Raw genomic sequence first — 18,462 nt, 5'->3', positions numbered from 1 at the left:
CCTACCATCACAAAGACCATCACAACCTGGCCTGATGGTGCATCTCAGCAGCTGCAGGACTGCTTCGACAGGACCAACTGGGATGTGTTTGAACACCGGGACCTGGAGGTGTTCACAGACAGTGTACTGTGTTACATTAAAAACTGCATGGACACGGTCACAGTGGACAAACGCATCCGGGTCTACCCCAACCGGAAGCCCTGGATGACCCGGGAGGTCCAGCGGCTGTTAAAAGAGAGGAACACTTTTAATCTGCCAAGACATATTTTAAATAATGAATAAAGATGAAGATGAGGGCAGAGAGGAAAACAGGTCTGGCGATAGGGCTTTATACAGCACGGCCCGAACTAACCTGAAGAGAGGCATCAGAGAGGCCAAATCAGACTACAGGAGGAAGATAGAGGACCACCTGGACAGTACAACAGCAGGCAGGTGTGGCAGGGGATCCAGTATCTCACCAACTACAAGACCAACCTTGGAGCTGCTGAAGGTGACGCCTCGTTGGCAGAGGAGCTGAACCTCTTCTTTGCTCGCTTTGAAGTGGAGCCACCCGAGACAGCCACATCACAACACATGGTCCACAGCAGCTTAACCCTCAAGATAGAGGAGCATGGGGTGAGGCGCACGCTGCGGGCCATCAATCCAAGGAAGGCTACTGGACCCGACGGCGTCTCTGGACGCGTGCTGAAGGACTGCGCTGACCAGCTGGCTGGAGTCTGTACGAGGATTTTCAACTAGTCTCTGGCCCAGTCCACTGTTCCACCCTGTCTGAAGTCCGCAACCATAGTCCCCTTGCCCAAAAAAACCCACATCTCCAGCCTCACCGACTACCGGCCAGTCGCACTCACACCAGTGGTGATGAAGTGTTTTGAAAAACTGGTCCGGGGTCACATCACATCACTCCTGCCCCGAAGCTTTGACCCCCACCAGTTTGCGTACAGAGCGAACAGATCCACAGAGGACGCTGTAGCCACAGCCCTCCATGCTGCACTGTCCCACCTGGAGCAGCGGGGGAGCTACGTGCGGATGCTCTTTGTGGACTACAGCTCTGCTTTTAATACCATCCTTCCCCACAAACTGATGGACAAAATGGGGGACGTGGGACTTCCACACTCCACCTGCATGTGGATAAATAGCTTCCTGTCGGGTCGCAGCCAGAGAGTCAGAGTGGGCCATCACACATCCACAGCCCTCAGCCTCAGTACCGGCTCTCCACAGGGCTGCGTGCTGAGCCCCCTGCTCTACACCATCTACACACATGACTGCTCCCCCGCCCACCACAGCAACACCATTGTCAAATTTGCGGATGACACTACGGTGGTGGGACTCATCTCCGGTGGGGACGAGTACGCCTACCAGGATGAGGCGGAGCAGCTGACAGTGTGGTGTGGAGAAAATAACCTGCTCCTCAACACCTTAAAGACAAAGGAAATAATAATAGACTTCAGGAAGAATAAAACGGACATGGTACCATTAATTATCAGAGGGGACTGTGTGGAGAGGGTGGCGGATTTCCGCTTCCTGGGAATCCATATTGAGGAGGACCTGACGTGAAGCGTGAACACCTCTGTGCTGCTGAAAAAGGTCCAGCAGAGACTGCACTTCCTGAGGGTGCTCAGGAAGAATAACATCACTCAGAGACTGCTGCTGTCCTTTTATCGGTGCTCCATTGAGAGCATCCTAACATACTGTGTATGCGTGTGGTACACCAGCTGCACAGCGGTTCAGAGGAAATCGCTCCAGAGGGCCATTGGCAACGCCCAGAGGATTGTTGGCTGCCCTCTCCTTACCTTGGAGGACCTACACAGTTCCCGCTGCATCAAACAATCCCAGAGTATTATAAAGGACATTTCCCACCCCGGACACTCCCTGTTTGAACTGTTGCCGTCAGGCAGACGGTACAGATCTACAAGGACAAGGACAAACAGACTTAAAAACAGTTTTTACCCCACTGCTATAAAGGCACTAAATGTAGCCGCCAAGGAACGCAGGGGCGAAACATACTAAGGGACTGTGGTACACTGTGAAATCGACAGAAGGATGTAGGGTTGGGTGTTTATGCGTGCTATTTTCATGATATTTATTTTAGTTGTTTATCTTTTTTTTAATATTTTACCTTGTATGTATCGTTAGCTTTTAGAAATGTTTGAATGGTGCACTGACTGACTGACATTTTTAAATTTTGTTGTACATGGTTCATGTTACAATGACAATAAAGAAACTATTCTATTCTATATTCTAGTTGTTACTCCAACATAATTATCTTCATAATTATGCATAACCATGAACATACGTTCCAAACACCAACTGTTAACGGCAACACAAACTAATAACTCAGCAACTACTGTAGTAATTGCAGTTATACATCATGTTTGGTGTGTATCTACTGTAAATACCTTGCATTCATTCACAACAAAAGACATAAAGTATTGAAGGTAGATAAAAATGCTGGAGAAACTCAGCGGGTGAGGCAGCATCTATGGAGCGAAGGAAAAGGTGATGTTTCAGGTCGAGGCCCTTCTTCAGACTCATGGTATCCTCGACCCGAGAGGGTTCACCCAACACCTTCGCACAGTTCGCAATAACCAACCTGATCTCCCGGTGGCTCAGCACTTCAACTCCTCCTCCCATTCTGAATCTGACCTTTCTGTCCTGGGCCTCCTCCATGGCCAGAGTGAGTCCCACCGTAAATTGGAAGAGCAGCACCTCATATTTCGCTTGGGTAGTTTTCACCCCAGCGGTATGAATATTGACCTCCAATTTCAGGTATTCCTTGCTTTCTCCCTCTTTCCCCTCCCCTTCCCAGCTCTCCCACAGCCCACTGCCTCCACCTCTTCCTTTCTTCTTCCCGCCCCCACTTACCCCCACATCAGTCTGAAGAAGGGTCTCGACTGAAGTAGCTCAGCAGGCAGACAAAAATGCTGGAGAAACTCAGCGGGTGAGGCCGCATCTATGGAGCGAAGGAATAGGTGACGTTTCATGTCGAGACCCTTCTTCAGACTGATGGCACCCTCGACCCGAAACGTCACCTATTCCTTTGCTCCATAGATGCTGCCTCACCCGCTGAGTTTCTCTAGCATTTTTGTCTACCTTCGATTTTTCCAGCATCTGCAGTTCTTTCTTAAACAACGAAGTAGCTCACCTGTTCGGGCAGCATCTTTGGAGAACATGGATAGGTGACACTTCAGGTCGGGACCCTTCTTCAGACTAATTGTAGGGGAGGGGGGATAGAAAGCTGGAAGAGAAGAGGAGAGTAATAGGGAGTAATATGGCGAGTAATAGGTGGATGTAGGTGAGGGGGGTTTTGATAGGCAGATTTTTGGGCAAAGGCCGGAGAAGAAACGGCAAAAGGTGTGAGGTAAGGATGAAGGAGGTGACAATTGTGAAGCCAGAGGAAGGAATAGTGGAAGGGGAGGGGGAGGGTAAAAATGAGTCTGAGTCAAACTCCTCCACTGCTGTATCCACCTAGGAAGGCCTTGTCCTGCCCCTCCTCTCTTCCAGCATTATCCCCCACCACCACAATCAGTCTGAAGAAAGCTCTCGACCCCAAAAGTCATCTATTCATGCTCTCCAGAGATACGGACTGACCCCAGTATTTTGGGTCCTTTTTTGTAAATAAGCATCAAATTAATGCCCACACGCCATGTATGAAGAGAGTGACGGGCGTCACCAACACATTAAAGGAGGCGGTGAAGAATTATTTGCAAACCCCAGTTTCTAACATTTGGCTCTTTTATCTGCTTCGGGGCTGGAAGCATTTTAATTAGAAAACCTTCAAGGAGTAGATCATCTCGGTTACAGTGGGGGGTCTGGTTATAGAAGCCAGGAGCCTTTTTAAGAAGTTGCCAGAAGCTGTCGACAACCATCTGCTCAAACCTCTGACAAAAATTTCTCCTTGATTGAATAGACCATTCATTTACAAATATTAATCACAAATCAAAATATGCAAGAGGGGGAGTGAGACAGCAATTTCTGCTCGCAGTGAATATAATTGCATGTTGCTTAATATAAAATAATGTGTGGAATGGGAAGAAAATGCACACTAATTTACTGTTGATAAATATCAACGGTTAGACAAATGTGCAGTGTGGTAAAAGATGCATAAGTTCTTAAAAGGTATTATTTATTTATTCATTGGCAAACTGTGACACGGTCCCCAAACTCATAGATGTGCCTGTCATTGTCTAACCTAGAAACTTTTGACTAGCCTGCCTTCTGTGTGGAAGCTCATGTAACACCCTAATGCCCCTGTCCCACTTAGGAAACCTGAACGGAAACCTCTGGAGACTTTGCGCCCCACCCAAGGTTTCCGTGCGGTTCCCGGAGGTTTTTGTCAGTCTCCCTACCTGCTTCCACTACCTACAACCTCCGGCAACCACCTGCAACCTCCGGGAACCACCTGCAACCTCCGGGAACCGCATGGAAACCTTGGGTGGGGCGCAAAGTCTCCAAAGGTTTCTGTTCAGGTTTCCTAAGTGGGACAGGGGCATAAAGCATCTGTGAAACAGCCAAGGCCAAAAGAATCTAAACAGATATTTATATTAGTTTAGTTTAGAGGTACAGCATGGAAACAGGCACTTTAGCCCACGGAGTCCACACTGACTATCAGTCATCCATTCACACTACTCCTGTCTTATCCCGCGTCTCATCCACTCGCTACAGACTAGGGTTAATTTTCCAGAGGCCGATTAAACTGCAAACCCGAACGTCTTTGGGATGAGGGAGAAAAATGGAGCACCCGGAGCAGTCACAGGGGGAATGTGCAAACTCCACACAGACAGAACGCGTGGTTAGGTTCGAACATGGGGGTCTGGTGGTGTGAGGCATCACCTCTACCAGCTGTGCCACTGTGCCGCTCATTGAAAAGGTGATGTATGAATGTAGCTTGTATCTCTTTGCCACTCTCCTTTGCTGCTGGTTACAGCGTTTCGAGCTGGAATCTCCCATAATGGCCACCACCCATTAGAAGTGATGCAGAGCAGGAATCAACATCTAGGACACTGCCCAGAGGGCAGCATAGGGTGATGTTACTGGCTGTGTGGTACAGTCTGGGATATGGCCTGGATGTAGTCTTAATGCAGTCCGACAGTCAGGGATGTGGTCTGGGATTTGATCAGCCTGGGATGTTTCGTTTAGTTTCGTTTACCGTGCGGAAACAAGCCTTTCGGCCCACCGAGTCCGCTCCGAACAGCGATCCCCATGCATTAACACTATCCTACACACACTAGGAACAATTTACACTTATACCAAGCCAATTAACCTACATTCCTGTTGGTCTTTGGAGTGTGGGAGGAAACCGGAGATCTCTGAGAAAACCCACGCGGTCACGGGGAGAACGTACAGACTCTGTACAGACAGCGCCCGTAGTTGGGATTGAACCCGGGTCTCCGACGCTGCAAGCACTGTAAGGCAACAACTCTACCGCTGCATCACTGTGCCGCCCCTTTGTGGTCTGAATGTGTCCTTACTGCAATGAGGTAACTGGGTCTGTGCACCATGTTGTGAGTGTGGGCTAACTAGTTCTCCAGTAACATTTTAGCTGTGTTTAGTTTATTGTCATGTGTACCGAGTTACAGTGAAAAGCTAATTTTGTCGTGAGCTATCCATTCAGCGGAAACACAAACTATACATGATGACAATGAAACCACCCATTGTGTATAGACACAGGGTAAAGAGAATAACATTTAGTACAAGGTAAAGTCCAGTAAACTCCGATTAAAGATAGTATGAGGTTCTCCAATGAGGTAGATGGTAACTTAGGACCGCTCGCTAGTTGATGATAGGATGGCTGATAACTGTTGCCTGATAACTGTTGGGAAGAAACTGTCCCTGAATCTGGAATTATGCGTTTTCACACTTCTATACCCTTTTGCCTGATGGGAGAGGAGAGAAGAAGAAGTGTCCGGGGTGAAACTCAACCTTGATAATGCAGGTGGCCTTGCCGAGGCAGCGTGAATTGTAGATGGAGTCAATGGAAGGGAGGTTGGTTTGCGTGATGAGCTGGGCTGAGTCCACACTTCTCTGCAATTTCTTGCATCTTGGATGGTGCTGTTCCCAAAGCATGCTGCGATGCATCCTGATAAACATCCACTTTACCTTGGATTCCCTGTTTCTATTTTCTTAATCAAAAAACCTATGTATACTACATCAAATTGCCACCCTCATTGACCCTTCTTGTTAAATCCTCAAAAACACTTGCATCATTACACCTGCAGCCAAAGATCACTGGAAAATGGTAGTCAAGGATTTCCTTTGCTTTTAAGATTTTTACCCAGACCTAGATATTAATCCACTTGTAGCTGTGTCACATACCTCAAGTGTCATTGTGTGCTCTCTCACTCTCTCTCCACCACTCTCCCCTCCCTATGTTTGTCATTTCCTATCCTTCACAATTCGTTCCTGTTAGCATCAATACCTGTCTCATTCCCTTCTTCCTTGAAGCCAGATACAAAAGATTCCAAACTTTGCTGTACAGGGCACTCCAGGAGAAGTCTGACATGCACTTTGCAGACGATGACAGGAGACTTTGAATGTCATTATCATTGGGTGATACATCCTGATCTATTGTTAATTTTTATTTATTCACCTTATCATATTACAGACATTTGGCCAAGGCAATGCAAATATATTTTTACGGTTGAAAGATCTTGCACTGACAGTCCGTGCTTGATTTGTCTTTTTGATATTTATGAGCTTCCAGGGTACTTACAGCATCTTCTGTGTTTTTGTTCTGAGTTACCTTGTACTCATTCCATCTCAATGATTTTGTATTTATGTCGCACATTATTATGTCAGATATTGGTATTAAATTCTAACATGTCCATCCGATTGAAAAAATATGCAAATCTCTTCTCAAGTCCTGAACTACATTCTGCGGGTCACAGCCATTCCTATCTTGGTGCAATTTACAAAGTTTTATAATTGTGCTTTTTGAATTCAGAAACCAGGTCAATGATGTAAATGAGAACTGGAGGTTTCAGCAAAGGCCTCTGTGGAATTGCATACAAGGCTTCTCCCTCACACTCTCTGTTTCCTAATTTCTCATCCAATAACATGCTGTAGCCTCAATTCCCAGGGCCTTCAGTTTAATTATAAGTCTTTCAAGCAAAAAGACTTTGGAAAGTCTGAATTACACTTTGTCAAAGGGAATTTGACAGTCCTCTTCATCTGTAACATGCACAGCATCATTTGGCTTCTGCAAGCGGGAAATTTAGTAAGAAAGGCTAAATGTTCACAATTTATGTAGCACTTTGTCATGTCACTCAGTGTGACTCAGAAAGCTTTACATTTGGGACATGTGATTATCAACTTTCTCTTCAAAAGGAATACTACTTTTAGTGGACTCATTTCCGCACAGCCTCACTTCCTAAAGCTCTTCAGAACTGCTTCCATTACTTTTCCAGGTGAGGAGTTCAGTTTAATATATATATATAAATGTCCCAAACTCTCCCCATTTTCACATTGGTGTCAGAAATGATAGAGAGACTTGCAATAGTACTTGCATCTATGGAAAGGAAACGATCAATGTCCCCTCATCAGAACTGAGAAAAATGGAAAACAACATGGTCTAGGTAGTTGAGAAGATGGGGAACAGTGATGGGTGCACTAGCGGGAATCACTCTGACAGCGTGAGGCAATTAAGCATCATTGATGGCCTGTGATGGTTTTCTACTGCTTACCCTGGCTGATCGTTTGACAGCACTGGGCCTCTATTTGCTGGAGTTTAGAAGGTTGAGGGGAGACCTCATTGAAGTTTACAGAATAATGAAAGGCATAGATAGAGTGGATGTGGAGAGGATGTTTCCACTAGCGGGAGAGTCTAGGACCAGAGGTTATAGCCTCAGAATTAAAGGGCTCTCTTTTAGAAAGGAGGTGAGGAGGAACTTCATTAGTCAGAGGGTAGTTAATCTGTGGAACTGATTGCCACAGAGGCCTATGGAGGCCATGTCAGTGGGTATTTTTAAGGCAAAGATAGGCACATTCTTGATTAGAACGGGTGTCAAGGGTTATGGGGAGAAGGGAGAAAAATGTGATTAGGAGACAGAGATCAGCATTGATTGAATGGCGGAGTAGACTCGATGGGCCAAATTCTACTCCTATCACTTGTGAACTTGTGGAATCTCTAGATCGTAGGGTCAAAATAATGGATCAACCATTCAGGTTGGAGAAGAGAATAAATTATTTTTCACAGAGCGCATTGAATCTTTGGAACGCGTTACTCAAGACATACAGGTATATTGGTTAATTGACTTGGTATAAGTGTAAAATTGTGCCTAGTGTGTGTAAGATAGCGTTAATGTGCGGGGATTGCAGGTCAGTGCGGACTCGGTGGGCTGAAGGGCCAGTTTCCGTGCTGTATCTCTATATCTGTATCTATAACTCACAAATATGGGACACAGTTACAAGATAAGGGTCCGGTCATTTAAAACTAAGTTGCATTGAAATAACTGTGCTCCGACTGTGTTGGATCTCTGGAGTTCTCTGCCCCTCGTGGCTGATGGACGCCAGATCATTAGATATTATTTAGTTGGAGATAGATAAATTGAGGACGATTGAGGAATTGAGGGATGAGGAATTGACATTGAAGAGGAGTTGAGGCCAGCATTGTTCCGTCATGATCATATTGAATGGTGGGGCCGACTTGAGGGACCGGTGACCTACCCCTGGCGGCATAGACTCGATTGGTCGAATGACCTCGTTCATCTCCAATGACTTATGAACTCCTGCTCCTATTGTTTTCTGTTCTTGTGTTATCTTGAAAGAACACTGAGCATGTGGGTTTCGAGCACTTCCACAGCTGCTGCTGTTTGCTTGGAAATATGGAGAAAGTAGATCGGAAATTCTGAATTTTTTCATCTACATTAGCCTCCTGTAGTGCAACAATTTATTCTCGTAACTGCTACAGACTTGCAGTGAATTGACTCAATCTAAAACAGCGGGAACTTGGAACCAGAGGCAACATAAGGGAAACTGGTTTCAAAGCTGCCAGTGAGAAACTGCCAAGGAATGGACAGTCAGAAATCATCGCGAAGCGAAGGAACTTCACTGAAACACATCTCAGTGACTTAAACAAAAAAGAATAACAGCAACAAAATCACACATTTCAAAATAACACTCAAAGCTATCAATTAAAGTATCCTTTGTGCATTAATAGATTCATTAAAGTTTCTATTTCAATGCCTCAGGCTAGCCTGGAATTCACAGCCTCCACTGATTATTTTTCTCAACAGCGATCAAAGTTACAAATAATGGATTATGAGCCTCTACATTTTAATTTGTTTCTCCGTATTGTATATACCTGACAAATGCTCTCATGGCTTTGAGTGATTGGCTTTTCTCTCTCTGTTACTGTCCATCCATCCCCCTCCTTGCGTCTGATGCTGACTGCAGCTGCATACACCCATTGATATTGAGAGAGGTTTGAGACGGCAAAAGAGCTGAGAGCTGTTTAATGGCTTTATGAAGCAACCAAGAAATTTGCAATAACACGACGCCAGCAACTCTGACAGTATAAAGAATTAGTTATCGCCACTCTTGGATGCTTAATTACTTTTTTTTATTGCTTGCTTTTATGTCCTCATGCCTGATAACACTGGAACTGGTAAACAGCCCAAAAAGCGGATGAAGCACCAAATTAACTGATCGAAAGCATCTGCTAATGTGGCCAGCTGATAGTGATGAATTGTACAATCGAGATTTGAACGTGGGTTGGTGCGCGGTGGGGTTAGGGGTGGGGTGAGTCCGTCGTTTAAGCAGAAGGATGGATTACAGCTGGGGACGAATGTTAGTGCATCCAGAAACCAGTTACAACGTTCCAACTCCTAGGTTTGACTCGACCGTCTATAGCTGTTGGATCGTATCTGCTCCGAAGAGCTAGATTAGCACTGAGTAGTTGCCTGAAGTTCCCATCTTTAAATTAAGGATAAATTATTATTTTAGAAACAAAGCACATATTATAAATGCGTCAGGTCAGATATAAATCATATTTCCTCTAGCAATAGAATGTGGGGTTTCAACTCATAGAGTTTACATTAGCACTCAAAATTATCCCATCAATTCTATTTCCCCACTCACCTCATACAATATAGATCGTGGAAAAGTAATGCCCGTGCCAAACATGATGCCAGGTTATATGGTTAAGTGAACCTCTTCTCTTTGCACATGATCCATATACCTCATTCCCCGTATATCCATATGCCTATCTAAAAGCCTCTGAAATGCCACTATCATATCCGTCTCCACCACCACGATGGTAGTGCATTCCAGGCACCCACCACTCTCTGTAACACCATTTGCCCAGCTCATTTCCTGCATTCACCCTAAAGCTATGCCCTCTATAGACAATAGACAATAGGTGCAGGAGTAGGCCATTCGGCCCTTCGAGCCAGCACCACCATTCAATGTGATCATGGCTGATCATCCCCAGTACCCCGTCCCTGCCTTCTCCCCATATCCACTGACTCCGCTATATTTAAGAGCCCTATCTAGCTCTCTCTTGAAAGTATCCAGAGAACTGGCCTCCACCGCCCTCGAAGAGAATTCCACAGACTCACAACTATCTGTGAGAAAAAGTGTTTCCTTGTCTCTGTTCTAAATGGCTTACTCCTTATTCTTAAACTGTGGTCCCTGGTTCTGGACTCCCCCAACATCGGGAACATGTTTCCTGCCTCTAGCGTGTCCAAACCCTGAACAATCTTATATGTTTCAATAAGATATCCTCTCATCCTTCTAAACTCCAGAGTGTACAAGCCCAGCCGCTCCATTCTCTCAGCATATGACAGTCCCGCCATCCTGGGAATTAACCTTGTAAACCTTCGCTGCACTCTCTCAATAGCAAGAATGCTCTAGTCTTTGTCATTTCACCCTGTGGGGAAAAGGTTCTGACTGTCAACCCTACCTATGCCTCTTATAATTGTATATGCTTTTATAGGCCTCCCTTCAGCCTCCACACTCCAGAGAAAACAATCCAACCTCTCCCTATAGCTAATACCCCAAATCCAGTAACATTCCGGTAAGTCTGAAGAAGGGTCTTGACCCGAAACGTCACCCATTCCTTCTTTCCAGAGATGCTGCCTGTCCAACTGAGTTACTCCAGCATTTGGTGTATACCTTCGATTTAAACCAGCATCTGCAGTTCTTTCCTATGAATTCTGGTAAACCTCTTCTGCACCCTCCGAAAATCCTCCACATCCTTCCTGTAATGGGGTGAGCAGAAACGCACACAATCATCCAAATGTGGTCAAATTAAAGTGGTATTAAGCTGCTGCATGGATTCCTGACTCTTATACTCAATCCACTGGCCTATGAAGGGAAGCATACCATACACCTTAGTTCCTACCCATTGCTTTATGCACTGACTTTATTGGATGATACAATTGCTGGATACAATACAAAAGGGTTTCTGCATATGTACAGACAATGCAGAATATCCTGTGTTGGTACCAGTGAGATTCAAAATACTTGTAGATTTGTACAGCACGTGGATTTGGATACAGGATATTTCTGTGACCTTTTTTTCTGAGGTCTGATGGACTTTTTTCACATTTCTACTACATGGGATTATTGATTTAAACAATTTGCTGCAGGACACCTTGTACCTTGTGTTCATCAATTCCGTAGAGTCCACCATACTGGAAGTTGGACAATGTTTACATTTATCAAGCCAGTTAACCTACAAACCTGTACGTCATTGGAATGTGGGAGGAAACCGAAGATCTCGGAGAAACCCACGCAGGTCACGGGGAGAACGTACAAACTCCGTACAGACAGCACCCGTAATCGGGATCGAACCCGGGTCTCCGGCGCTGCATTCGCTGTAAGGCAGCAACTCCACCGCGGCGCCACCGTGACTTCGTCACGCTTGATACCCTTGTCACGCTGGATGAACGCCAAGAAGGTTAGAGATTGCACAACGAGAAATGTGGCAGTCATACAGCCGAATGTCATTTCTTTCCTTCTCCTATGTACCTTCTTCATCCCGGGGTGTCAGATTTCCACTTCCAATTTTGTGACTTAGTTCAGGTAAGATTCCAGATCCTCCCACATATACCTTCCTTTCCCACCGGCCCTCTCTCATCCAGCTTCTTCCCCATTGACCCCATCTCTCCATCACCAACACATTCTTCCATCAAATCCCCCCATTGTTCTCAACTACCTGCCTCCCCTCCCTTATTTGGTTCCATCATCTACCTTCCTTTCCCACCAGATTCTCTGTCATCCCTGGCTACCTTTACCAATCACTTCGCAAACTCTGATGCTATCTCCACCCCTGTGTCCCTGACCTGACTCCATCCACCAGAACCATCTCCTGCTACTTCTTGTATCACCCTCCCACCCCTCTATACTGCCGATCTCACCTCTACTTTTTCAGTCCAGATGCAGTATCTTGATCCAAAACCTCGACTGTCCATTTATTTGCCTCCACAGATATTGCCCTGACCTGTTGAGTTCGTTCTGGTAGAGCCTTAGAGAAATAGAACAAAGAAGATAATTGACAATCTGAAACATCTGAAAGTCTCTTTAAGCGACGGCTCTGTAATCCACCAATATTAACCTGCTTTTCTAGAACATTTTTACTGTACAATCCAAAGCACCTAAAATATGTAGTTTTGCAGCACAGAGACAGGCCCTTTGGCCCAGCTCATCCATGCTGACCAAGTTGCCTAATATGCCCGCTAGTCTCACATGCCCGCACCTCAATGGAGTATTAATTGAAGGAGTTATATCATTTGAAGGAGTACTGTATAACCAAAAAATAAGGAGGGTTTTTTTTTTTGCATTTTATTTGTTCACGGTGTATGTCCGTCAATGGCAGCATCCATCCCTGTTCACTGTCCGCCCCAGATTATTACCAAGTTGAGGGAACAATTAGTGGGTCTGAGGTCATGTATGTCAGACCCAGATACATGTTTTTCCCTGAGGCGTGTAAGTGAAAAATCCTGTGATGTTATACTCACTATTGCTAAGAATAGCTGTATTTTAATATTTTCAGATGTTTATAATTACTTCAACTTAAACCCCCCATTCAAACTCACTCTCTCGATTAATGGACTGGAATTCTGTATGCAAGTCAATAGTTTTATTGAATGTTTTAAATAAGGAGCAAGAGTGAAAGAACAGGAATACATTTGGGAGTTCCAACGTTTTATATAGCCAAACTAAAGCACAAATGCAGTTGGCGGAACAATTAAAATTTGGGATGAAGAGGAGAGCACAAATCAAGGAGTGTGTTGTTTTTCTGCTGTCGGCAGTCAATTGCTCTCATCCTTTCATTAAGTACTCCTTGTCACATACTGTGGGCTTTTAGTGAGTCATGTTGGAAGGTGTTTAATTTTCTGTTCATTTCAATAACCATTGTTCATAATCTAATAAGCTTCTGAAATACCCCGAATCCCTACGAACTGAATAACACTACTTACTGACAGTCATTATCTGTTTGAGGTTGCTCTGAATCCCTTCGACCAGACCTGAATGTGCAAATGAAAATTAATTATCATGCTTCATTAATATGACAAAAAGATGTGATTTGTTCGAATCAATTAGTACTTTGCTTAAATTTATTTACCTGTCAGTTTGATTGATTGTTTCATCAAATTAAGTTTCTGCAATTAATTATGCTCTTCTATTTCAAATATTTTTTAGTCCTATTGTTGTTTGGACAGCACAGTTTTTGGCCAGTTTGAGCTTTTTTCTCACCCTGACAGGTGAACACAATGAATGCCTTCTGCAACAAAAAAAACAAATGCTTACTGCCATGACAGAACAGAATACTGAATAGTAATAATATTTAAGACCCTCAAGCCATACCTGACCACTAATGAGCGAAGAGTTGGGGTGAGGTCATATGATGGCTTTTCCTTTTCCTTTTCCTTGAAAAAACATTTAAAACTTGAACTATCCAACCAAAAACTAGAGAGCTGCCTCATTAGAGACCCTCAGACTATATTTGATCGGGCTTTATTGGACTTTAATGCACTAAACATTATTCATGCTATTCCCTTTATCATGTATCTGTACACAGTGGATGACTTGATTGTAATCGTGTATTGTCTTTCCGCTGACTGGTCAGCACGCGGCAAAGGCTTTACACTGAACCTCAGTACACGTGACAATAAACTAAACTCAAACTCATCATCAATATCTAAATGAGAAATTGTCTGTGCCTTCCTTAAACTGAGGATTGTGCCTCACAACCTTGAGTCCCTTTTTTCTTTCTTGTTGATTTTTCTCATGCTTATCATTTGTATTTGTTAATAATATATGAAAGGATGTAACAGGGAGGAGTTTCACAAAGAGGCAGTTGAACGGCATCGCCTCATTTAATGGTTCTTGATGGCTGAAGTATCGTGAGGTTAATAACTGCACCTAAAGTTCAAACCTGCCTGTTTTGGAGTGCTAGGTTTCGTATATTTTCTCAAATGGGTGCCTGGTGCTGAATACAAGTGTTTCATTATATAAGGAGTCAACAGATGTTGAATTCTATCATAAAACTCGGTAGCTGTTTGATTATTTAAGTGAGCTGGTGGCCGCAGAGCACCCTCATTAAGAAAGCTGATTCTGATGATGAATTATTCAAGGCTGTGACAGACAACCGGGTGGGGGAGTAAACAGATGATCATGGGAAGGACACAGTGATTCTAAGGTTTGCAGGCAGACGTGTGTGCAAAGATGGCCTTGAACAGTCATTCTAGTTCCTTCATTAATAATTCTTTCATATGGAGATAAATCTATGCCTGCAACCAATGAATATGTGTTTATCATTTTTTTGGAATGCCTCTTTGACCTTTGTATGTTCAAGGATAATGGGTGGTTTAAAACCGAAAGACATGGAAATTGAAAGACACCAAAGAAATGAGTTTTTGAGAGAATTTGTGCGAGAGAGAGAGAGAGAGTCATACAGTATTGAAACATGCCCTTTGGTCCATCTCGTCCATGCCAACCAAGATGCCCCATCTAAACAAGTCCCTTTTGCCTGTGATTGGCCTAAATCCCTCTAAACCTTTCCTATCCTTGTACCTGCCCAAGGTTCTTGTAAATATTGTTATTGTATCTGCCTCAACCACACTCTCAGGAAGCTCATTCCTTTAACCCACTACCCAATCTGCAACAAAATTGTCCATTGGATTCCTATTAAAAAAACTCCCTCTCACCTTGAACATATGTCCTCTTGTTTTTGATTCCCCAACCCTGGATAAAAGACTCTGCATTCTCACTATCTACATGTATTCCCCACATTATTTTATGCACTGCTATATGATCTGCCCTCAGCCTCCTGTACTCCAAGGAATAAAGTCCCAGCCTGCCCAGCCTCTTCCTCTTGCCTTTGAACTCAGTAGTTGCTCAACTATTTTGGAATTAATGTTAGATAGACACAAAAAGCTGTAGTAACTCAGCGGGTTAGATAGCATCTCTGGAGAAAAGGAATAGGTGACATTTCGGGTTGAGACCCTTCTTTAGACTGAAGAATAGGTGACATTTCGTGTCGAGACCCTTCTTCAGATTGAAGAAGGGTTTGGCCCCGAAACATCACCTATTCCTTTTCTCCAGGGATGCTGCCTGACCCGCTGAGTTACTCCACCTTTTTGTGTTTAGCTTTGGTTTAAACCAGATTCTGCAGTTTCTTCCTACACATTCAGAATTAACCTTGTTAGTGGATCTGGGGCCAGGTCATGATGGTGATTTCATACCTGAAGGGCATTAGGAAATCAGATATTTTTCTGATGACAACCTAGCAGCTTAGTGTGATTATTACATAAAGCAACTTTTAAAAGAATCGTGACTGTTCACTGAACTTAAATTGCACAGCAGCCGACACTAGATGTGAATTTGGGTTTAATCAGTCTTGGCCTCTGTTAACTTAACCATGGCATCACCACTGGAGGTGTGTTGAGTGAGCCTCAATGCTTCCCTGCAACATGTATTTACCCAAGTAAATAATAGTAACAGATAAAAGTAAAAGGCTTTCACCAAGAACCCTTAACCAGAACTCTATGTCCACCTGTTTATCTATTTGCTTCTACCCAGTAGGCTCAGGACAGTAAACCCACGCGGTCACGGGGAGAACGTTCAAACTCCGTAAAGACAGCACCTGTAGTCAGGATCGAACCCGCGTCTCTGGCGCTGTAAGGCAGCAACTCTACCGTGTCTACGGTGTCGTCCTATTCTGTGGAGGAATCCGCTCTGGAGGTGCTACATTCTCAGAAGATGTTTCCATCACTCGCTCCTTGTGGCTGAACCCTGCCAAACGGTCACGTGACTGGCATGGGAAATGTTCATGTTTCCATTTCCCCTAGTGTGCTTTCCCACAAATGACGGCACTTCCTCAACATGTGGCTAACCAGGGCACAGAGAACTCCAGGCCTTGAATAGACTCTGCTGCCCCTCCACTCCTGCATATCTTTTTTTCCCTCAAGAAAGACCCCAAGCACTTATTTTTCAGTTGAGTTGATGATTTTTTTGTCTTTAATTGTTCAGAATGTAATTACATTTTATAATCCCGTTTGTCTTAGTTTTAAATTGCCCTTCTTTGCAACATCTTTTGCAGATCCGCTACAGATCAGATGTGACACTTCAAGATATCAAAACCATATTTATATACTGATTTCATGTGAGGTTAATTACAGTGACTGAAAGCAGCTTGAAGATTAATTCAAAGTGGGAAATGTACAAGCACCTGAGTGTCAGCAAACATCTGTAACAACTGGCAATTAAACATACTAACTTCAGATTGTCCTGATATTCCGCAATTGTGCCGTGCCATTAGTGGAACAGGCCAGTGTACAAGTCAATCCATCGATAGATGTCGGCTGAATTTCCCATTAGAAAACTACTAGCTTTTGGTTCCAAAATGCAAAAGAAAAGACATCCCTCTTAAACATTACACTTTAAAGGGTCTCCGTCTAAAGCGCATTCTGGTACGTTAAATAAAGTTGGGTCTGAGGATGTTGGATCAAGGCTGAGAAGGTGAAACGTCACACTGTGGTGTGATTCAACAGCATTCTTAAGGCTGGAGGTGAAAACCACCACTTTGAGGGCAGACATTCTATGCAGTTAGGTCAATCTTGTTTCCATTATCTTTGGTCTGAAGGCAGGTCTCGACCCGAATCGTCACCCATTCCTTCTCTCCAGAGATGCTGCCTGTCCCGCTGAGTTACTCCAACTTTTTGTGTCTATTCCTGGTATGGATGCTGAGAATGACTGCCAGCAGATATGGCATCCTGAATGCAAGCAATACATGTCCTTCTTCTCTTTTAGTTATCTTCGACAGCCTCTCCTCTGATCTTATCTTGATGTTTGGACCTTGGGTTAATTGGAAATGACCGTCAAATTTGTCTGCAGATATTTATAATCAATGTGGTTAAAGTGCACATTGTCAGATTTTATTAAAGGCCAGTTATATACATTTTGGTTTCATCATGTAGAAATGACAGCTGTGTTTATACATTGTCCCCCCAATACATGATGCCATAACGGTGGCGCAGCCTTACAGTGCTCATGCGCCAGTGACCCGGGTTCAATCCCGACTACGGGCGCTGTCTGTACGGAGTTTGTATGTTCTTCCCGTGACCACGTGAGTTTTCTCCGAGATATTCTGTTTCCTCCACATTCCAAAGACGTTGTAGGTTATTCAGCTTGGTATAAATATAAATTGTCCCTCGTGTGTGTAGGATAATGTGTGGTGATTGCTGGTTGGTGCGGACTTGGTGGGCCGAAGGGCCTGTTTTCGTGCTGTATCTCTAAACTAAAAACTTAGTGGTAACACCTAGTTCAGTTTAGTTTCTTGTATACTGATTATTTTCATTTATTGGACACTATTGACACACTGCTAAACCAAGAGAGTAACACTTCTTTCACTTTCTTGCCTCCAACTTATTTTGTGACATAAAGATGACTTCTTTCACCCTTTCCTCGCAATGTCATTACTTGGTTTCTTGGCTTCAGACCATGTTTAAGATTTGAAATAATCAATTGTTCAAAGCCAGCAAGCAAATACAGTTCAGAATGCTTGAAATTAAAGCAATATGAAAATAAATTGATTTTTCATATTTTGGTTAAATTGTGCAGAAAATATTATTTCGGAGCGTGCAGCGAATTGTTACTGACATTGAGAAATGACCCCTGGTGAGATATGGGTTGGGGTGACTCTGCCCAGGCATTTCCTGCCAGCTGGTAAAGTGGAAATGTACAAAACGTTAAAATCTGGCATCACAAACCTGTTACCAAGTCACTGTGCACACTGATTTGGTGTCTTATTCATGGTTGTATGGTGAATTGAGCAGCATCTTGAGTGTGTAGGAATTGGCCACCAGAATTAGGCAAAATGGTCCAATCCAGACACCGGTCCTCTGAGTGTGTAGGAAGGAACTTTAGAAGCTGCTTTACACTGAAGATAGACAAAAAATACTAGAGTATCTAAGCGGGTCAAGCAGCATCTCTGGAGAAAAGGAATAGGTGATGTTTCGT

Source organism: Amblyraja radiata, chromosome 28 (genome assembly GCF_010909765.2).
Source record: "Amblyraja radiata isolate CabotCenter1 chromosome 28, sAmbRad1.1.pri, whole genome shotgun sequence".
Lineage (NCBI taxonomy): Eukaryota > Metazoa > Chordata > Chondrichthyes > Rajiformes > Rajidae > Amblyraja > Amblyraja radiata.
The sequence above is the reverse complement of the archived record's forward strand: the minus strand, read 5'-3'. Positions refer to the sequence as shown.